The sequence below is a fragment of the Urocampus carinirostris genome, chromosome 17 (genome assembly GCF_059441175.1).
Source record: "Urocampus carinirostris isolate Australia breed hairy pipefish chromosome 17, RoL_Ucar_1.0, whole genome shotgun sequence".
Taxonomy (NCBI): Eukaryota; Metazoa; Chordata; class Actinopteri; order Syngnathiformes; family Syngnathidae; genus Urocampus; species Urocampus carinirostris.
The window spans coordinates 7,450,673-7,474,260 of NC_142365.1; the positions used below are offsets into that span (position 1 = coordinate 7,450,673).

The following is a 23,588-nucleotide window of genomic DNA, read 5'->3' on the forward strand; positions in this document are numbered from 1 at the left end:
GGAGCAGGGTCTAAAAAGGCTAGCCTAGTATACACGGAGATTCGCAGACGGACTGACAACAGCGGATTGACAGGACCTGGTTGAAATAGTGACAAGGAGCCAATCAGAACCCGCGGCGGGTGGCGGCAATTGAGCGGGCACAGCTGAGTCACATCAGTAATCATGAAAGAAGAATACGAATAATTATCCTTCAAATCAAACCATCCTTGGTCTGTTGATAGGCAATTTAGATACTTTACAGTATGATAAAAAAAATCAGTTTTAATATGTTTTCCTCTAATTTTTGAAGCTCTACAATGCAAATAGCTCAGTTCAAAAATCGAGGGAAATACACTAAAATAAGAACAATACAATTGTAATAATGTAGACAGGTAATTTTGTCCATTTTAATTGTTCTTCTTATTTTTCTGCTTTTCTTTTTCTTATTTGAGTTTATTTCTGGGCAGCACGGCAACGCAGTGGTTAGCGCGTGTGCGGTACAGTTCTGTGGTCATGAGATCAAACCTTCCTGTGTGGAGTTTGCATGTTCTCCCCGTGCTTGCGTGTGTTTCCTTTAACATTCCAAAAAACATGCATGTCAGAGAGCATGTCTCTGTGTGCCCTGTGACTGGCTGGCAACCAGTTCAGGGTGTCCCCTGCCAACTGCCCGAAGATAACTGGAATGGGCTCCGGCAGCCCCGGGACCCTACTGAGGATAAGCAATGCAGATAATGGATGGATGGAGTTAATTTCTCATTCATCTGTTATTGTAGCTCCACACTGCAGAAGTACCATGATAAAGTGTGGGAAAATATAGAAAATAGTGAAAATAAATCTAGAAAAAAAGAAAAGTAATACTAAAAAAGAGCAAGATTATGTCTGGCAACAGAACAAAGCTTTTTTTTTCTACGAATTTGTGCAGTTTCACCTGCCCTCCTTGTCCTTGAAATATTCCATCTTCCATTTCGAATATGTGCACTTTTCTCTGTTCATTTTTACGTTCCTAATACGGACACTTACCCAAAATTGTAATTAAAAAATGTATTTAAACTTATAAATTACAACTCATTTCAAAGCATCTTTGTCAAGATATGTTTACAGAGGAAATCCATAAAGACGTTAATAATTCAAAGCAGTAGTGGGTAGCCAACTGGCCACAAGAGCTTTTGCTCTGTGGAGAAAGCCTCGGAGGCAAGTTGCTCGCCGTAAAGCCCAAAACATTAGTCTCACAAAGGCTCAGGATATATGGAGTCATATTTTTTCATACATTTTGCATGGCCCTCAAAGTGCCGTTATACTTAAAAACTGAATTAGTAAATAAAAAAAACATTCCCAAGCCAGTTATAATTACACAATAAAATTGCTACGAGATAGTGAGACATTGGCAATAAAATACAAATATCAAAAACAAAAACCCTTTCTTGATTTATTTTTTTCAATTCTTTTCCCTCCTTCTTTCTTCTTGATTATTATCTTCTGTCTTTATTTTTTCTTTGAAATCATTTTTCTTCTCTTTCATTTTATTTTTTATTTTCCCTACTTTATTTTTATTTCCCATATACTTTTTACTTTTCTTTTTATCTTTTTATATATTTTTTTTCTTTATCTCTCCTTTTTTACTCTTTTCTTTATTTTTTCTTGCTTTCTTATTGTTTTTATATGTCCTTTTTCTATTACTTTTTTCTTTTGGGTTCTCAAAAGGCAAAAATTAGAAGGAAAAGCGGTCACTTTGAGTAAATTGTTTTCCTTCTTGTTTTTTATTTGTATTGTAAACAGCAAATTTAAGACTGGTTTTCTTGCATTTAACAGAATTCATACTTTAATTTTAAATGAAAAAAAGATGTACATTACATATTATATTTGATATATTTTGTGACTTTTTAATAATAAATAGAACCCCAAATCGAATTATTTTGTAAGTGTACTTACCGATTGCTGACGGAGGGGACGCTATGTACAATTTCTCTTGTGGATAAAAATTGCTGTGTCATGTCACCATTTTGCCACTAGAGGACAGCAATGCGTCGCAACTGTTTGACATGCAACAGATCAGGTAAAACATTAAAAGGTTGAATTAAATGGAATAAAATGAAATATAATAGAATTTAGAAAATAATAAAATGTATTATCATATTATCATACATATCATCATCATGTAACATGTAAAATCCACAACTGAATGAACTAGCGCAAGAATATTTACCAGATAAAATATCACGGGTTAAAATAATATGTTAAGGGTAATGGTATAAAAATAAGTAATTTTATTCACTTGTAAACATGGCAGCCAGAGTTTCATTTTGCAGCATTGGGGGAGATTATTGCTTATTAAATATAACAGATATTCTTTTCCTTAGACAAAATTAAATACAGTATATATTTAAAGATACATATTTACCCCATACCCACTTTTATTTAATTATAAATGTAATAGAATTATAATTATATTTGTATTCATTGATATTGATAACAGCGTAGTGAACATTGTTTACAATAAGATTCGAGGAGGCACTCCAGGATAAACATGTCATAAAATAAAACAAACATTCTTGGATTAATGGGCAATAAAGTGTGTGTAGACTGGCCTAAAATGCAAGTGCTTCAGAATAATAGTACAAAAAAAATATGAAGAATTATATTGGTTGCAACATATTTCCAAAAGAGAAGTAGACAAATAAATATATATACGTGTATATGTCTTGTGTGCCTGTTCAGCGTGGTGCCGGTAAAGTAATAGCATAAAACTGTGCCTTTGTTGGAGGGCTGGCTGTCTTTTCTGAGGCTCAAAATGAAATTATGATTCGTTGATGATTAATAAAAAGATTATTGAGTTGTTTTCTTTTTCCTAATCTTTTTCTGTGCATTTAAACAACAATTAAATTCATTTCCACGACAATTTTTTTTAAACTCATGCAGCCTGGAAAGTGACAAAAATAGCATACAAACACAAATTATTTACTCAACGATTCAAAAGTATTTCTCTTTTTTTTTCCAATGAAAATTGTCATGATGACTGATTTGGATCAACTGTGCCCACTCGTTTGGCGCCAAACCCTGCGAGGTATCTGATTGGTTCCCTGTCCTTTTTAAGCCCAGTCCTTTCACTCTCCTGTTGTCAGTCCGTCAGCAAACCCCTGTTTACAAGACAAGCTTTTTAAGTCTGACTACCGTCGGTCCCGCTTTTTGCACCCGTTTTTCCACCCGTCCGTTCCTGATCTCCCCGTTTATCTCCGGCTTCGACCTGTTTTTGACCCCGACCACGTTTGCTCTTCCGCCCTGGGTTACGACACGTTTTTCATCCCGACCACGTTTTTGCTCTCCTGTCCTGGTTATCGACCTATTGTTTTCCGTCCATGACACCGCCATATCCCACTCCGGAAGATCCCCTTCTGTATTCGGATCACGATCTAATTGTGTGAGCGGCTTGCTTCCCGCGTCCAGCCAACACTAGATCGCGGGCGCTGCCCTTCCTCTTTCTATCAATAAACTTTTGGTCAACGATACGCATTTGGGTCCTGATTCCGTTCAGGCCGTGACAGAAAATGTATACTTGGATGTGGTAAATTTGTTCGATTTTATATCTATTATAGATGGGAGCTAAATCTTCCTTAAACCTCAACATATACTACTGTTTCAATTTTGTATTTTTAATATTGCCCTAAACAGCTGTGACTTTTAATTTCAGTAAAATAACATCGTCATGGGTTTCCTCAATGCTTTCAGGTTGATTATTGGTCAGCAAATACAGCCACAGTAGGCGACTGTCTTTGATGACACCTAGTGGTGATATTAAAAACTGCAAGCCATTTTTCTCTTGTGCTTCTCTCAGGATTTTCTCAGTGTCCGCATAAAATGATGTGGCAGGCCACATTTGAGTTTGACACATGTGTTCTAAGTCATCCAATCTTTGCTTAACATCATCTCACCAAATTCCCTCACAAATTGAGTCCTTAACAAACCTGCTCCTCTAAGCGAGTACTCCTGTGCGGTGGCTATCAGATTATGCCAACTGTTTTAATTTCCCTATCAGATTACTTTAACCGCCTGTAATTTGATTACTCATTTCAGATTACACCCTTACTTTCTACACATATGCACTGCTGCTGCCCCCTGTCCCCCTTTGTCTCATATTGCATCCAGATGTTGTTCAAATTACAAGCACGTGCAGCTGGCCTAAAGTGGGGTACACATAAAGAACTCCCCGAGACCCCCATGTGGATTCCCGGACCTCCAGATTGACACAATGTGCGGCTATATACGTGAACGGCCATGTTTATTCTGCATAATTGCAACAGTTATGATAGGCCGTCATTCATCCAAAACGGGCTGACACGGCGAGAGGGCGTTGAGGGGGGTCCGGGTGGAGTGTTTGGGGAGGGGTCCTCATATATTACCCACCCAAAAGGCATATTTGAAGTGAAAAAAAAACATCTCATGTGGCGACTTAGCCAGTTTGAGTGGTCTTTATGGATTAAAAGAGGCCTTCTAAGAGCTGTTTTCGTGTGATGGCGGTTGAGCAAACATGAAGGATGATGATGAGGTTCGGTGTGAACTCGTGATGGGTCGTTGCAGAACGAAACGGCTCCATGAGCTGGCTCTTTAAAGGGAACGAGAGCCAGCTTGTTTTTCAAAGATTCTTTCTCTTTTACTTTCTCTCTCTTTCTTCCTCTCCTTTTCTCTCTCACACCCTTGTCTTTCTCTATTTTCTATTTCATTTCTTTCTCTCCCTCATCCTCTCTCTCTCTTTCTTTGTGCCTCTCTCTGACATTTTCTTTTCCCTTTCATTGTCTGTCTCTTTCTCTCTCATTTGCGAAATTTTTCCCTTCCTCCCTCTTTCTATTTCTCTTCCTTTCTTTCTCTCTACCTACTTCTTCATCTATTTTCCCTCTCTCTTCGTCCTTTTCTCTTTCTCTCTTGCCCTCTCTGTTTGACTATGTTTTGTCTCTTTCTCTCTTTTTTGGTCTCTCTCTTTCTATCTCTCACTTTTACTTTCTCTTGCTTTGTTTCTATCTCTTTTTGTCTTTCTTTCTGTCAACTATTTTCTATCTCTCAGTCTTTCTCAGTTTCCTTCTATCTTTCTTTGTTTCTCCCATTTTCTCTCTCTCTCTCTCTCTCTGTTGTTAGCACGAAACAATTTGTTTGAAAAAGTTTAAATTGGGTAAGAGTGTACTGTAGTTTGGGACAATAAAGGTTATTGTAACTTAGCACCATAATACATTTCTAAAATTAATCAATTTGGCGCAAAATGTTTCATTATTATTGTTTCTATAATAATCAAAGGAGGGGGCGTGTTTGAGGTGTCCTTAAATATTTAACGGTAGAATATTTTCTCTATGACGTATGTGTCAACAATACCTGAGTTCAAAGAGTCCTTATGCTTTTTTCCATTGCGCCTATCTGCTTTTTTCTGACTTCATCCGAGCCGTTCGGGTTGGAACACAATTGGTTCGAGGAATCTGGGTTGTTCTGAAGAGAGACGTCATACTCAGTTTTTTTTTTTTAATTCCATTTGTCAGTATAGCATGAAAATGGTGGAAGTAAGAAAAGTCCTGCTTCTAGTTAGAGTACAAACCCCAAAAAGATAAAAAAAGAAGAATTTATTCAAGCCTGTCCGAGATATGCATGCACGCGATTCGTGTGTGAGCTGACTAAGGCTTCAATCATGACTTAAAACCAGGAGATGGCGACAGAGAGTATCAAAGTTCCAAATTCCATACAGCTCCTTTGAAAAAGAAAAACCCGATTAGCTTAATGAGCTGGCTCTTTTCAGTGAGCCGAGCCGAAAGAGCCCGTTCCCTAAGAATGGGCAGCGGGGTGCAGCTTTTAGGGGAGATTTATCTTTCAGGGAGTTGCGGGGGCGAGTCATGGCGAGCTCGCACGTGCAGGCGAGGGCTCCCCGGCAGGTTAAGAGCGTGAAGCCATCAATCTGACTCTGGGCCTGCAGAGTTCACCCAAGAAATCCATCAAGGCCATCAGAAACACGTCCGACATGGTGCAAGACACGCCGACCCCATTTCACGCATAAAGGCGGGGGGGGTTCGAGTTTAGCGACCCGGGCAGACGGGTCACACTGAGACTTAAAGGCCCGGGATTTTTTCATTTCCTTATCCTGAAGGAGGGAAAAATATGGCGCCACAGGGGATCCGGAGAGGCCCAGACGCTTGTTGCGAAGGTGTTAGCGTCGGTGTTGGCATTCCTCGACCTTGCGACACCTCCAGAGAAAATATGATCTGCTCTTTGAAGTCCACTGAATTATGGCGGTTTTAGAGTGCTGCCATGCGAGGGGGAAAGCGATTTCGCCTTTGAAAAGTCGGAGGGAAAATATTGTGTTTGCTCGGTATGGGTTGGAATTGCAAAGGGGCAAAGAAAAGATATCCTTTTCGCAATTCTATTATTCCATGTTTTTCATATTCTACAATTTCTTATTTCATTCCACAGATGTTTCTGAACTCTTCGAATTCAGGAAAGATACGGTTAAAGAAGAACAATAATTGTTTACCACAATAAGAGTCTATATGTTTTAAATATTTTTTTTCTCACTTTACCATATACCGTAAATTTCGGACTATAAGCCGCTACTTTTTTCCCAAAACGCTCAACCCTGCGGCTTATTCAGTGATGCAGCCAATTTATGTAATTTTTCTAACAGCGGCCAGCGGCGCTCGAGTACAAAAGGTAAGATTTAGACCGGTGGAATATATGCGCCGAGGAAGACTGCAACTTCTTAGCTTGTGCACAAATTAAATTAACGAAGACATATCCTCATCATGCTAATTGCCACAAAAAGGCACATGACGCAGCTTTCAAGCTAAACGAAATCGAGCAGTTCGATAAAGAAGGAAGCAGAGCTACTGCACGTGAACCTTACCTTGCGAGCGTGTTGCTAGCGAGTTTTTGAATAAGGGAGCGTGGGACGACGTCTGTATGACAAAGTCTCTTTCCCAAAGTAAAGGAAGACGACTTTGATGACGTCATTTATAAGGAGGAAGATGAGGACGGTTTACCGTGATTTCTACAAGCACCGTATTTTTTTTATCAGAGCCGTTTAATGCATTGCGAGCGTGTTGCTAGTAGCGTTTTGCTACCCTTCACAGGCACGGTTTGGGATGAAAGTTCTAATAGTATTATTAAAGCTTTGAAAACTCTCTCGGTGTACCGTCTTTCTTTATAAATATGTGTAACCATGTATAATATGTATTTGCAGCTGTATATTTTTGTAATGTATTTATTTGTATTTATTTTGGACACTTATTCTGATAAGTCTTGTACTGGCCAATTAAAAAGAAGGGGCGTAACAAACGCGGGGGATGACGGGAAGTGGGGGCCGGTAAAGGTGAGTGTTTGTGGACACGGCGGACAATAGTGGATATATATTTTTCCCACCCTTACCTTTGGAAATATACACATTTTTCCCTTGGATTACTTTCAACGGGACCCGGACTCTGCAGGTCTGCATCAAATCTTAAGTACCAGTATCATTTTCTACATTTTGCCGGCTGTGGTTTAAGAACCGTGTACTTTATATTCATTAGGAAACATAACTGTAAAAATGCAACAAAAAACTTGCAACGTTTCTGTCAGCACCAGAACGGAGACAGGACCCACTTGCGTTACGTTTCCCTCCGTTTTATTAGAAGAAAGGAAAGGGTTGCACCCACGATCCGGTGATCGCTGGACGCAGGAAGCAGGTTGGTCAGAACGCAGAAGTGGGACTTCCGTGGCGAGCGATGGCGGTGTCGAGAACGGAAAAAACGGGTCAGTAGCCGAGACAGGAGAGCAAAAAACGTGGCCGGGATCAGAAACGGGTCGTAAGCCGGAACAGGAAAGTAGATATGGTCGGGATAAAAAAAACGGGTCGAAGAAGGGGAACAGACGGGAGCAAAAACAGGTGGGAGTCAGGGTCGAAAAAAGCTTGCCTAGAGTAAACTGAGGTTCGCAGCCGGACTGACAACAGGTGACAGAAAGGAGTGGGTTCAAATAGGGACAGGGAGCCAATCAGAGTCCGAGGCAGTTGGCGCCAAAGGAGCAGGCACAGGTGATTCCCATCGGTAATTATGACAGTTTCCTACAATAAGTCTATATTTATGTATTTTATTACAGTTTAAAAATATTTTTTCCTTTCTGATTATATATTTTCCCTGAAATGATTTTGTCATGTTTACAGTATTAAAAAGTAACATTTTTGTGTTTTACTATAGTTTTTCTATTTTTTACCACAAAGGATTTTCCTGGACTTATTGCTTTCAAGAAAAATACTGTAAAATAAAAAATGACTTTTCTTATTTTTGCTAAAATAAAATTTTAAACTTGTCTTCTACCATAGTTTTACTTAGGTTGTGATTTGACCTATGGCCTATGCTCTCAACTGCGATGAGCCAATCACAGTGCGCGTAGCCATCCCCATGCAGGCGGACATTCTCTGCTGACATGTTGATTGAAATGTATTGCAGCTCGTCAGTTTTCATTGTTTATGTTTTTACTTTAAACTGTAAAATGGCCAAACGGTGTGCATTAGGTGCATGCAAATCTGATACTAGGTATCCCGAGAGGCTGGGCGATGGTGTGTATTTTTTTACTTTCTTCCAAGCCACATCTAAATTGTGTCTGCTTTGGATAAAGTTGTGGTCGTCCACAGCACCAACTCAACGTGGATCAAGTTAATAGGATGCCTACATCTGTTCTAAGGTAAGTCAATATAATAGTTGAGGCAAGATATTGTCACTTTGCGGGAGTGAAATCTATAATTACTACATCACGTTCAGTGGCCTGTTATGTACTAGGTTTTGTACTTTGGTAATCATACGTGAGTGAAAAAAGTCTTTACGCTAAGTTTGGATGAATAAAAGCGAGTAGCAATGACAAATTCCATTTTACAAGTCACGTCAGGTTAGGTTTAGTTGAAGGGAAATGACATTTTTTATCTTGCAGTGCACAAACATTGCTGATACTCTTTCTTGTTGATTAAGATGGTGATGACAACAAGATGAGGTTTATCACGTTTACAATGCTTTTCATTGACCTTTTGAACAATTAAATCATTTATATAACCCTCCAATGCATTGTTCAGGCCCTTTTGGTGACTTCTAGATGATATGTGATCATTCTGGGCCCAATTGCCTCCTGCAAAATGTCTCCCATTGTGATCTTGCCATAGCGCTGTCCACAGAATGTTGAATGTTTGTCCCAGTAAGTAAAGGGCGTGGCGCTTACCCATAGGTCATTTTTGTATTTTTTTAAATTTTACTTTACAAAGAAATTCCTGGACTTTTTGCATTCAGAAAAATACAGTAATGTTTACCACAGTAAAGTAGTAAACTCAAGTTTGAAATCTAGTTGTTTTTCTAAAATCTTACAATATATTTCAAAATACAGTTTGCCTTCAGATAAAAATCAAATGAAATAAGCGAAATAGTTTTTCTTAGTTTATCAAAGTAAAAATGTTTGTTCTTGTATTTTACTACAGTTTAAAAAAATGTTTTATGTTACTGTAAATATTTTTACCAGACTATTTGTATTCAGGTAAAATTTAGTAAAATAAGAATTTTTAAAAAAATATTTACCAAGTAAACTTTTATGGTAATCTTACATAACTTTACTTGAAATTTATATTTTTCATATTACTAAAATCATTTTACTCGAATGTTCACATTCAGGAAATATACAGTAATATAGAAAAATAAAAAAATAAAGGAGAAAAATAATTTATAAACTGCAACAATATATATATTTCCATGGTTAAAAAAAAAGGAAAATTCTATACCAACAAATCAAGGAAAAGATAAAGATGATTTTAAAATAATGAAATATTTTAAAATATGTTTTTAGAATATTAGAATTGAAGTTCACCCATTTTATTTTATTTTTCCTCTTGGGTGACCGTTGGTGACTTCAAACATTAAGGAAAAAAACTATAATGAGAACAGAAAAATGTGTTTATTTCATTTCATAAGCATTATTCTAAAATATTGTGTTGAGACAAAACTAAAAATAAAGAACAAAAGAAAAATGAAAAGGGAAAAAAAAAAAAAAAAACAAAACAATTATTAGACTTTAATTGCAATAATTCAGCCAAAATACAGTAAAATAAGAAAAAAATGTTGTGTTTATTACATTTATTTATGTTAATTTTACATTTTACTTTAGTTGAAATTTATATTTATTATATTAGCAAATATCATTTTAATGGAATGTTCACATTCCAGGAAAAATATAGTAAAATAGATAAAAAGAATAAGAAAATAAAATTAATTTTAAACTGCAATAATATACTAAAATATATCTATTCTTTTACTGGCTAAAATAACAAAAATGTGTATGAAAATTTGTAAAATTATATACCAACAAATCAAGGAAAACTTTAATCAATATTTTAATATATGTTTTTAGAATTTTAGAATTTAAGTTGACCTATTTTACGTTATTTCCCCTCTTGGGCGGCTGTTGGCGACTTCAAAAATTGATAAATAAAACTATTATGAGAAAGGAAAAAAATATATAGACATTTTTTTAATTCCGTAAATATTATTCTAAAATCTTTTGTAGTGGGACAAAACTAAAAATAAAGAACAAAAAAAAAATCAAATATGGTTTACAAAATAATAAGCCAACAGAACAAGTGGACTTTAATTACCATGATTTTTAATCTTCTTTTTTTTCATTTTCTTGATTACATTTACGTAGTTCATAAAAGACCTTTAATAGTCTTCGGTCTTTGCAGCCCTTTGAGACTTCTTGTGATTAAAGGCTATACAAAAAACATGACTTGACATTATTACACTTTTGATCTCAGTAGATATTCTTCTGGCATCTAATAAAAACAAAATAAAAACCATAATAAGTTAATGGCATGTCCTGCTTGAGTCGGCCTTCCTGTGTGTGGTCTTTGTACAGTTTTGCAAAGCTTGCGTGTGTTTCCTCTATGCACTCTGACTTCCTGTTTGCATATCTGGCAAACATGCGTGCTAAGTGTAATTGCCCAATGGCTGGACTGACTTTCAAATACCAAATAGACATTTTGACTGTAGAAAATGAACTTTACAGCACTTTAGTAGCACTTTTGTTATTTCCCAATACTATTTCTACTTTAATTATTAATGTATTTATTTGCATGTATAAAAAAAAAAAAAAAAAAAACTAACTCAAAACAATGAAGCTGCAGCAGGCTGCCTGCGCAACATTTTTAATTTCGAAATCAAACATAACGACCCGCTCAAACGCGTTTTGAAGACGACAGCTCGTAAGTGTAATCCTCGCTGAGAAATATAGTGGGGGTAACAGCAGGGGGTATTTTTCTGCCGAGAAAGTCCAACGTTAACTCTACACTGACTCCCTCTTGCAGCCCGAGGACATAATGACGGTCTTAGCCGCTCTGTTTGAGCAGGTGGGACAGCCCAGGCCCGGCTGACAGTCGGAAGAAAAGGTTTGGGGCACCCGTGATCATTTTCAAGAGTTTCCTTTTATAAATCGTTGGTTGTTCGGATTAGCAATTTCAGTCAAATATATTGTATAGCAGACAAATACAATCATAGCAAATAAGTGAAGATTATGGGAAACTACGATAAGTACTTAAACAAAACTAGGAAGGCAATTTGGGAACACTTGTTTTTTATTGCTTTAAAAACCTTTAGCACTAATTATTAGAACACAAAATTTATTAGGTCAGCTCATCGAACATACAAACACAGGTAAAGCCAATCATGAGAAAGGGTTAATAGGATAACCAGTTTTTATACTCTTTGCTTCTTCTTTCACTACAAACAACTGACCTGAAAACAAAGATGGTCAAGGGGAAGGATACAAAATGCTAGCTCCAAAATGCCAGATGTCAAGTTTCCACTGTGGGAAATATAGAGAGGAAATGGAGGCCCATAGGCACAGTTTTAATTAAGGTGCCACAGGCACAGGTCTAGTACAGGCCCGGCGTATGTAAGGGAGCTTCAGCCTATATGTAAAGCAGTTTTTCCCAAAGTGGGATGCACTGATCGCCCGGGGGTGAACAACATCTTTCCAGAGGATCTGCGACACAATGTCTAAGACAGTAAATCATAAAGTATTGTTCTGAAGAAAAGAACAAAAAAATAAGGGTAATTAATAATACTACACTATGCAGTAGTTCATGCCTACTTTCTTTTTTATTTTAAAAAACAGGCATTGGTAGAATATCACTGTATTTGAGCAATGATTGATCAGTCCACAAATATCCCTGACTTAATTTTCTTAGCATTGAATGCAACTGGAATCACTAGGGTTGGGGAAGACAATGGTAAAGGCATTCGATTTTATATCACCATCACACTATTTTTACTCATGGTGCCAGGTTGTACAATGATATAAGGGAGTATCATGGGAAATAGTTCATCCAAAACAAAGTTGTATGACATGGTACTGTGAGTAAAAATATTAGATAAAATCAAATGCCTTTTCCTATGTTTTCTAGAACTCTAGTAGTTTAGTGGTACACAGTGGATTTTGGGCTTATTAATATTACTATTATTATTGTTATTGATACCGTTATTATTGGACTGGGCTGCAAGAGTATAGTCAGACATTAAACCGGTCCGTGGTACAGAAAATGTGGCCGACCACTCCACTAAATGACTGATACCGGGTATGGGTACTCTCACATTTTAAACACTTGACTTGCTATGATGAGGGCAGTAAAAACCTGTATAAACTTGTAAAATTTAGATCATAATATACTGAAAAAACACCATTAATCTTTTGTAATTGCTTTGGGCCAACCAGAGCAGCTCACAACTCACCATCATGTCTGCTAGCCAGAGGCTATACAAAATATTCGGTTTCTGGTTCCTTCCTTAAAAATCCCCATACTGGAAACCCAAATGATCCCAGCTTCATATTACATAATTGCCTCCAATTGGGGATATTAAAATTTTACTGCAATCTTTGGCGGACCACATAAAATAACTTGCCGAGACCAGATGTGGCCCGGTGGCCTAGAGTTTTACGCGGGTGAGCCGAGGTGAAGCTCCATCGACATCAGCTGCTCGACCCACAAACATCAAGACGTTTGGATCTCAGCGCCTGCCAACAAAAATTTGGCTTGGAGGCCATCCGGCCTCTTAAGTTTGCATTTGATTTAGTTTGGAAATTCTAAATGTGCTCCTTTCTACTTCCAAGGCTGAAAAAAAATCCGGAGAAGCCAAATGAGCTCAGTGCAGTTTGATTTTAAAGGGAGTGTTGTATAAATACAGTGGGGCCTCTTTAGAAATGAAAGTAAAATTCATTCCAGACAAAATGTCAAGAGTTGCGACCGCTGTGTTGCTTTTACCTTTTGTGGACTCACTGTAATGATCTTTTTCCCACTTGGATGACGATTAGACTGTCAGAGAGCGAGATGGACGAGGCGACGCTCGGACGCCGATCGTCGGTGCGTTGCAACATCCGTCCACCTTTACTTGCTCGGGGTCAAAGGTAAGTTGGAACCCATGATGAATTTCCACATTCTGGACTGGTTGGCCACTGCAACATCGAAACAATAAATTTAAGTTAATCGTGAGTAGAGGTAGCTGGTGGGCCGTTATTATCTCATGATGATAATCCATTATCCATTATCTGCACCGCTTATCCTCAGTAGGGTCGCGGGGGTGCTGGAGCCCATTCCCAGTTAGTGGAAATTCACAAAACAAAACAAAATAAATGAGAAAATCAAATGAGACTCAAACACAATTAATGGAACTGAAATCACACTTGTATAAAAAGTCAAAAATTAAAACCAAAATTTAAAAACTAAAAATACAAATTAACAAATTAAAAATAAGTAAAACCTGTAGTTAGTAAAAATTCACAAAACAACAACAAAATACCTTTCTTTATGAAAAGTCCCATCCTACGATTTTTAAAACTCAGTATTATGTCACAAATAGTGCGCATTTATTTTTTTGTTAATTCACATCCCGCATTTGTGATCTTGAGTTTTCCCAACACATTCTTCAGTATTTTGATATTTTGCGCTGTTCAGACGAACTGAAGTTGGATGATCACACTGGAATTTTGTAACTTTATGATATTGCACATTTTTGTGAATAAAGAAAATCCACAATCAACAAGTACTCTATATATTAATTAAAAAACATCTTAAATAAATTAAGAATTAAAACTAACAAATGAAAATGAAAGAAAAGGTCAAAGTAAGTAAAGACTTACAAATGAATTGCAGGCCTTACAAATATGCTTTTAGGTACAATTGTAAGCATACAAAACAAAGCAATAAAATGGCAAGACAAGACAAAAACCAGACAAGTCTTGATTTGCACTAACGCTGCATAGTTTATCCAACTTCTCTGAATTGTTGGATTTGTTCCTAAGCTTAAAATGACTTCATATGTGCAGAAAATAAGACACCATGTAGGAGGACGGCCCAATAGTGTTATATTTTATTTTTAAAGTTACCATATGTAGGCATAGCTACTCTATTGCTTTTACTTCCAATATTATACATTTATCTTTTCGATTACATTACTTCAAGTATGGGCAACGTGTGCTAGGCATCTTAACAGTAGGAAAAGTATTTTATCCCCCTGCAAAATAACATGCAACTTTCAATGACCCTTCCCCCTTTTTTCCCTGCCACATGTACACACGCGCTTGTACCTGTCCCATGCACGGACCCCCACCACGCCTGCACACACACTCCAACGCACACAGGAATGCGAACGGAATGACACAATCGGGCAAACGCAAAAAAGCTGCTCGGCTAATGAATAGCCATTCAGACGGCGGGACAAAGCTGCAGCTGGATTGGCGCTATATGGCGGGGTCAGAGGTCACCGGCTGCACCGGCAGAAGTAGAAACCAGAGAAGAACCAGAGGCCGACAACTAAAATACACGTTTTTATTCACCGTCGCGAGTCAGGAAAGAGATCATTAACATTAATCTTGTGTTAGGGTTGCCACCGACCTGTTCTGGATTTGAAATGCATACAAAAGCACATTCATTTGTTTATTGCAGGGGTGGCCCACCCGGTCCTCGAGAGCTGCATGTCCTGAATGTGTTTGGAGTTTCTCTGCTCCAATGAGTTGGGATTACAATCACCTGGATCATTATCAAGCTCCCTTACAAGTTAAAAAAATGCATCAGCTGAGTTGCAGAAGAGAAAACTCTAAAACACGCAGGACACGAGGCTTTTAAGTCACCCCTGGTTTATTGCATCAAGGCTTCTTGACCTTATCAGGAATGTCCATTTAACCATCCATCCATCCAGCCATTATCTGCACCGCTTATCCTCAGTAGGGTTGCGGGGGTGCTGGAGCCCATCCCAGCTATCTTTGGGCAGTGGGCAGTGGACACCCTGAACTGGTTGCCAGCCAGTCGCAGGGCACACAGGGACAGACGATTCGCTCGCTCATTCACACCTAGGGACAATTTGGACCGGCCAATTAACCTGACATGCATGTTTTTTGGAATGTGGGAGGAAACCGGAGTGCCCGGGCAGAACATGCAAACTCCGCACAGTAAGGTTGGTAGCTGGATTTGAACCCATGACTTCAGAACTGTGCCACACACGCGCTAACCACCGCGCCGCCGTGCTGCCCATCTAACCATATCAAGAAAATGGTTAAATCAAGAAAAAAAATCACTACATTATAAAATGCGTTAGGGTTTCTTTCAACAATATTATAAAATACTAGCTACCTCCTCTCATGATTACTGATGCGAGGCACCTGAGCCCGCTCCTTTGGCGCCAACTGCCTCGGACGCTGATTGGCTCCCTGTCACTTTTTAAACCCCCGCCTTTCTGTCACCGGTTGTCGGTCCGTCGCCGGACCTCTGCTCACGCTAGGCAAGCTTTTCAACCCTGACTCTCTCCTGTTTTGATTCCCGTCTGTTTCCGACCCATTTTCTGAACTAGACTACGATTTTGCTCCCCCGTCCCGGCCACAGATCTGTTTTTTCCCGCTCTCGACACTGCCTTTGCTCGCCACGGAAATACCACTTCCGTGTCTGAGCAACCTGCTCCCCACGACCAGCGATCTAAGGATCGTGTGTACTATCCTTTCCCTTCTACCAAATAAAACGAAGAGAAACGCACGCAAGTGGGTCCTGTCTTCGTTCTGGTCCTGACAGCATTATAAAATGCTCTAATTGAAATCGTTACATTTGTCTTGTTAAGGTTTCTTTCAACAATATTATAAAATACTAGCTACCTCCAAAACTTATATCACACGTGGACTGGACATAGTGGACTAAAAGTAAGGTATCTGCAAAAAAAAAGACTCTAAGTTGTTTGTTTTTTTTATATATACACGTCCATCTTAACACATACTTGTATGCACTTGCAATTTGTTCACCACAGAGACTTTTAGGCCCAATCCCATTTCTCTCACTCGGCCCTGAGAACCCTCCAGTGAGGTCGCTCGATAGAGGAGTGCCCTCCGCGAGTGGAGTGCAAATGGAGATGGTTTGGACAAGACTTGCAAGGTTCCACCCCTGTCCAGGAGATGGCGGTAATATTAATTGGCTGTAGACCTCAGTGACGTATTGGTCTACGTCACATGTAAACAACTCGAGTCTCAACCTGTAGTGTGTCAGTTGGAGAGTTCGTGCAACGTTAAAAATGCCCGCTACTGCTGTGTTATTACCGATTGCCTGAAAGCTCATCATCTTTCCGTGTCTCCAATCAACGGAGGAGAAATGTGCTATACTGAAGACAGCTTCGGCGCTATGTAGTGCTGATTCATCTTTACAAGGTACGTACACTCATTAAAAAAAATGACCCGTTCGGTCAAATACAGTAAGAGTTAACATACAATGCACGTTCACATAATACCCTATGTTTGTGTAGACATAAATGGCAATCTACTTATTAGTATCTTAATGCCATTTTATGACATATAGTAGGGGTCTTGAATCTGTGACATGACGAAACGTAAACAAACACAAGAACAGTCCACCTGGCCCTTTAGCTGACATAATATCGTCACCAAACTTCCCTGTACGACCCAAAAACCTTAGTTCATAAGGAATTTAATTCAAAAGAGTTGTCATTGAATATAAAAAGGTCATTTCAACATTTTTTCATGATGCTTACATCACAGTTAAAGCGGTCTTTTTCTTTGCTATGCCCACATTTATGTCTAAATTGTTTGTTATCTATTGTGTTCCAGAGTGGCTGTCCCATAAGCGTGGACAGGTTGGACAGGAATGTTCCCATCCTGTGCTTATGGTTGGATGTGGAGTCAGAACTCATTCAGGACTTAAGGTTGAGCAAGAAGGTTATGTGGGCCCTGCAGGAGCTGCTAAAGAGGGAACAGGGCCATGGCTGGAGGTCTTGATCTACGTGTACTGGCTGGTCCACGCTCTGTCCTACCATGTGGTGTCACGGGTCTTCAGGGTTCCCAGGTCCACCGTACAAAGAATTGTCCACAGTTAATATGGAATAAATTGCCCAAAAGCCATATTTTAGGCTCTGGAAGTCAGACCCACATTTGCATTATGTGCTTTTCTGCATTACTATTCAATAAACATCTTAATTTTGAGTAACACCTTGGTGGTTTATTTCATAATGATGTGAGATACTGTGTGTGAACTATGTGACTGTTGGACAGAAAACAACTACAAATCACTCCAGCTTAAATAATAGTTTACTTTCAGAAAAACAAACTCACATTGGGCCAAAATACATAATAGTAAATAAATAATGTGTCACAAATTTTAACAAAAATATACCAATACTTCCATAAAAGCTGGAAACACAAACTGGAACTTCATTGAGTTCTTAATAATAAAAAAAAAAATCCTTTTATAAAACAAAGGGAAACATTGCAGAGATGTCACTGTTCTGGAAATTTGTCCACGAGCTTCCCAAAAAGGACGGGAACCGCTCAGTTTTGGCCACAGTTTCTTCGAGCCTTTTCTTCGCTCCGGCAGACTCCGCTTTCAAAAAGTCAAGGAGTGTATCGTGCTTCCTTTTTTTCTGGGTGATTTGGGGTTTGGCGCCGGATTAGAAGGTGCCAACGACGTGCCCGGTGGTGTGGATGGCGTGGTAGCTGTGATGGTGACCAGCTCTTCCACGGGACGTTCTTCAGTGGCCTTTAGGTTGGGTGGAAAAAACAAGAATTACTTAATGCTGATGTATTGTACAAAACAACTGTGTATAGGATGCTCAACAAGTTGATATGAGACAGGAAATTATAGGATGTGTTCTGGATAATTATTTGATAGTGAATAGATACAAAAAAATGACATGTTATTCTTATGGCTGTAAGAGCCTTCTATTGGCCAGCATCACATATGCTTTAGAATTGTCTCCACATTTGGACAACATTTTGAGAAGGTAATTATTTTACTTAATATGTGTTTACAGAGAAGGCAGTGGCCTATGTGATAGTAATTTGTTTCAACTGTATTTCCACGTGAAATTCGGAGACATTACTCATAATGCATGATGAAAACTAATACATTCTGATCTCACATGAAAGAATCATATTGTAAATAAAACACGACACCTGAAATTGTGTGCAGTAAACAAGGGCTTATGTCCAGAACGGTATTCTGACTGCTCCATGTAGATGTCAAAGCACGACTCGTTTAAGATAAAAACAGGGATGGGCTGAACCGTGATTTTCTGCAGTTATCCTACTTTACAGTTTGTAGCGTAAAGATTTTTTTTGCCAGCTCCCTTGGTAGATTAGTGCACTTCGTAAAGTAGCGATTTTGCAGTGTTCGTGTTTTAATGCGAAAATACGATTTTCTATTGCATTTACGTCTAACTAAGATATCTCAATACATTTTGTTGCAAATACATGCGTGGTTGTGGAAAACTACTTACATTTGTGCGGTTCCTTTTCGGGCATGTTTGTTGATATTGAGAATTCGCAAAGCCTTCTGGGTAGTCACTTCGCTGCCAAGTGAGGTCGAGAGCCCCCTCGGTCTTGAAGTGGCTACGACATGGTTTGAGGGCACTTCTGCCTCGGTCTTGAGAGTATCGGGACACACCCCATTTTCACGTGAACGCGCAAACCGAGTGACTAGGGCACATAGCGAGTGAAAGTGCGAAGAATGGGACTCAGCCTTTTACTTTAATTTTGTTTTGGGATGAGTAATTGATCTTGGTCGTTCTGTATATTTTCTGTTATCACCTGTAGTGCTTTTTCATTTTATATCTGTATAAGAGTCCTATTGCTAAAAATGATATTTGTAGGCCTTGTTCTTAGAATAAATATCTGTCTAACACTATAGATTAGTGGTCTCCAACCTTTTTCAAGCCGAGACCTACTTTTTGTTACTTCTCAGTGCAAAGGGCACCCAATCTGATTTGCATTTCTAAAATAAGTTATTATGTTACTACTATGTTATTAATAAGTTATTTAGTTCAGTGTTTTTCAACCAGTGTGCCGGGGCACACTAGTGTGCCGTGAGACCTTGTTTAGTGTGCCGCTAGAATTTGCCCAATTTTATCTTTCCAAAAAAATCAGGCCATTATTCAGTATTTTTGCAATCTTCAGAAGAGGAACTGTAATAGTTATCTATATCAGTAGGTGGCGGTAGATTTGTATATACTTTTTATGTACTTATTATCTACTCATAAGGTAGTTCAGTACATTTAATAACTTAATTTGTTTACAAAGCGGTTTAAGATTGCACTGTAAAAAATAAAAACATAAATAAAGCACACCATTCTTTTCTATTCTAAGTATTATTTTCTTGTTTTTATATACTAATTATCTGCTTATGAGGTAGTACAGTAAAATATTTGAAATAACTTCATTTTCAAACATTTTCCACCGACGGTGTGCCTCGGAACTTTTTTATAAATACAAGTGTACCTTGGTTCAAAACGGTTGAAAAACACTGGTTTAGTTGGTTGGATCTCTAAACCACAAGGATCGTAGAAGAACCATTTCCTGTGGTGTATCTTGGGCAAATACAGCCGGGTGGCCCGCATCCCTCTCCAGGCCAACATGTCTCCAGGCCGGTTACCTGGTTAATGATTGAAAGTAAGGTTAAATAGATTCAGTCAACCACCGTTCCACTCGAAAATCACTAGAAAATCCCAATGGCCCAGCATTGGTGATCTATTTTCCGAAAAGGTCCACGGGCACCTTAACTGTCCTGAGGGTGCATCCTGGTGGGTGCCGACGGAGACCCCTGCTATAGAAGGTTATTATAGTTCATATGATTAAAATAAAATAAATTAAACATTTTTTTTAGCAGATTTGATGTAATACCCCCCAAAAATAGGTAACAGAACAACTGTTTATTTATTTATATAATTCTTTTGAGCCTTATTTTAACATTTTTCAAAATTGTAAATTAAGGGGTATAATGGCAAAGAAAGGGTGCAGAGATCTAAAACAAAAAATAGATAGAAAAACAATATTTTCATGGATAAAGAAGCCTAATAAGGTGACCAAGAGATAAAACGGATGATGCAGTATCGTTTTTAGTGTAGCCTGCCATATTTCACACCTGGTTTAAGACACGGGCCACCACCAACCCGCTAACACGGAGCATGTTACCTAAAAATTAAAAGTCAAGTCTTGTTTAATTGTGATGCCCTTAATCGAAAGAAGTCTCAAAGGGCTGCACACACAACCGTTACACCATCCCCTGATCTAACACCTACACGAGGGCAAAACCTTGAGAGTAAAAAGAAGATTGAGAAGGAGGGGTGGGGGGTTGTGATCACTGTAGGTTAGCCTGGCTTAAGGAGCAGAAACCCCGGGGTCAAGCCTCTCGGCCTTTGCCGTGAGCTGGTAGAAAAAAACATCTCCTCCTGATTTAAAAGAGTTAAGGAGCAGGAAGGGAAACAGGGGAGAGGACAAGCTCCCAGATTTGGGGGCAAACGCTCTCAAGAGATGCCGCTAGTCAGACTATAATAAAAGTAGGGCGGTGGGATTGACAAAAAAAAAACACACACAAAAAAAACACAGCGTTAGCTCTTTCTGTGATATGAACGAGACAGACATGGCGCTTCGAGTTTACATCTGTTAGCAATGAAAGGAACTTTACGACAAGCTTTCTTCGGTCAAAAGGCCGATCTGCTTTATTGGCGCGATTAAACTTTAAGGTAGGGGGTTATGCCAGGGTCACGGCGGGCCTGTCACAAGAGACCGAAGACAGGCTAATGACGGGCATTTTCGTGTACTGTATTGGGGAAACTGCCACAACTCTCTTGACATGCTGTTTAACTTAAGATGTTTCACATTCCGACTTTTAAGACACACTTACAGTGACATCTGAACATTCATTATCAATTTAGATCATGTGCAAAGTGAATATAAAAATGTGAACTAGTGACCCTATAATGTGGTGTGACATTAGCATACAGGTAGCACTGAAGATACTTAGCATACGTGTGGAAAAACATTTCCAAACAATAAGGTTCACCTTTAATCCCAAATTGGCCAGAAATTTTATAGTGCACCTTATAATCAAGCAATTAAACTATTTGCTTGATTTTGCGATAAAAAAAGAGATGTTCCAACTTTTGAGACACATCTCAAGCAATGATTGAGTACTCATTAATTCTTGTCAAAAAAGAATTAAAAAAAAAAAGTCAATTATAAATCTTTGTGGACATTGGCATACAGGTAGCACTGAAGATAGCTAGCATAAACATGGATATCAATTACAGTGGAACCTCGGTTTTCGAACGCCTCTCAATTCGGACAAATCCGAGTCCAACCAAAAATTTCGAGAAATTCTTGCTTCGCTGTTCGGTCAAAAAAACGGAGTTCAAACGCCAGTAATGCGTGAGTGCGTACGCTAGGGTGCGATGCTGAGCTACGTACGGGTGTAAATCGCTCTTTTCGTGATCAACTGTTATCGCGTGCGGACGTGCTTCGTTTTGCTTTCGCTTTTAATATAGGTGTACGAAGTGTTTTAGCCCCTAATTATGCCTCCGAAGAAAGTCAGTGCAAGCGGAAGATTACGATAACGCGAACGTACGATTAGCCTGGGTTAGCTTTATGTTTACGTTAAACATTCAAGGTAAACATTCAGGGTGTTGGAACGGATTAAAACGATTTACATTATTTTTAATGGGAAAAATGATTTCGGTGATCGAACAAATCGGTTTTCGAACAGGGTTCTGGAACAGATTATGGTCGAGAACTGAGGTTCCACTGTACTATACTACTTTGTCTGACGATTTTGAAAGGGAAATTCTAACTTTTAAACCACATTTCCAGCAACATATAAACATCCCTAATTGCTTTGTCTCATGTATAAAGAGAATAATAAAACGCAAACATTTAACTTGTGACTTCGGGATACAGTTTAGTTAGCTATCATTGACTTGGAAATGAATTAACTACTTTAAACTAACTTGGCGATATGGATATTGACGTTTCAACATGTAAATATTTATTCTTTGTTTATTTTATGAGGAGAGAAAAAAAGGGATTGTCTCATTAGCATTCAAAAGTACTGGAGCTATATAGCATAGCCTACACATAGAAAACGATTTAACACTTTGACTGATTTAGCAAAACAAATGAATAAAATGTATTTTTTGCTTCACAAATTATGATTTGAGGGGGGATAAACTAAACAATAAACATTAACTCTGCTATTTTCAGAAGATTCGACCGATTTTTGAGGAACTTTCCAAAGCCTACAACATATTATCAATAGTTACCGATGTGTAATATTTGACAGATGAAAAAATAGAATTTTACTTACACTTTTGACGTCTTGTGCCTTCTTCAAAAATATCTCCAATCAAATAAAACAGCTCACAAATTAAATTGTGAATGTCACATGAGCTGACTCAAAAACAAACAAAATGGCTGCTCCCTTAAAGAGATCAAAACAGGAACAGGACATTTTATTGCTGAATTCGTTTACTTTTAAAAATTCTATAACAACATTGAGGAATGGTGTAAAACACGTTGCTGTTAACTATTCTCAATCCAAACACAAATATTTCGTTGAGCCACAGTTTTATAAAATAGCTCATATAAATGATACATACGTGTCAACCTCCAAGGCTCCATGTCCTTACAAACTGTCGTATTTTCCCTTACAAAATACAAAAAAAAATCTTCCACCATATTTTTTTCAAACGTGTTTATTTATGTAGTTTAACATGTTATATTGTACGTGTGTGTTTCGTTATATAATTCTGTTCGTATTCTTAATAATAATAAAAAAAGAACAATTGTAATCAGCGTAACTAAAATATCCATTAATAACTCTTTAAATTTTAATTTGTAAATAAAGATATTTTTGGAGGAAAAAAATAGTTGGCATTTCTATTTTGTAAACCAAACTACAATATCAACAATTGACGTGTAGTGCCTAATTTCGCCTCCCCTGCAAAATCCTTCCCCTCGCGTGAACGCGCATTCTGCTGCGCTTTCGACAATAGCTTTATTGTTTTAATGAGCTTATTATATAGAATACAATTGTAGAATGCGCGTTCACGCTAGGGGGGGAGGATTTTGCAGGGGAGTCAAAATTAGGCACTACAGCGGTGGACGCATGCAGTAGCATCAAACGCCCGCTTCGTTTTCAACGAAAAAATGATGCCGCGGCCAACTCGTTTGACTTGATTGATTTGCAGATTTGTGATAATCGGTGTATACCGGATGGTACCAATCATTGACAAATTTGCATTTTTCCGTACAGATTTTCTTGTACG

The 23,588-nt window shown here is 38.3% G+C and overlaps 1 long non-coding RNA gene across 1 annotated transcript; it reads right to left on the reverse strand.

Moving 5' to 3' along the window:
- Window positions 1-11,652: 11,652 nt before the first annotated feature.
- On the reverse strand, window positions 11,653-22,784 carry LOC148349072 (uncharacterized). Its single transcript, XR_015847395.1, has 4 exons — window positions 22,628-22,784; window positions 19,768-19,921; window positions 13,271-13,461; window positions 11,653-12,036 (listed from the first exon to the last, which is right to left on the reverse strand). It is a non-coding gene; the product is annotated as an uncharacterized LOC148349072 (long non-coding RNA).
- Between the last annotated feature and the right edge of the window lie 804 nt (window positions 22,785-23,588).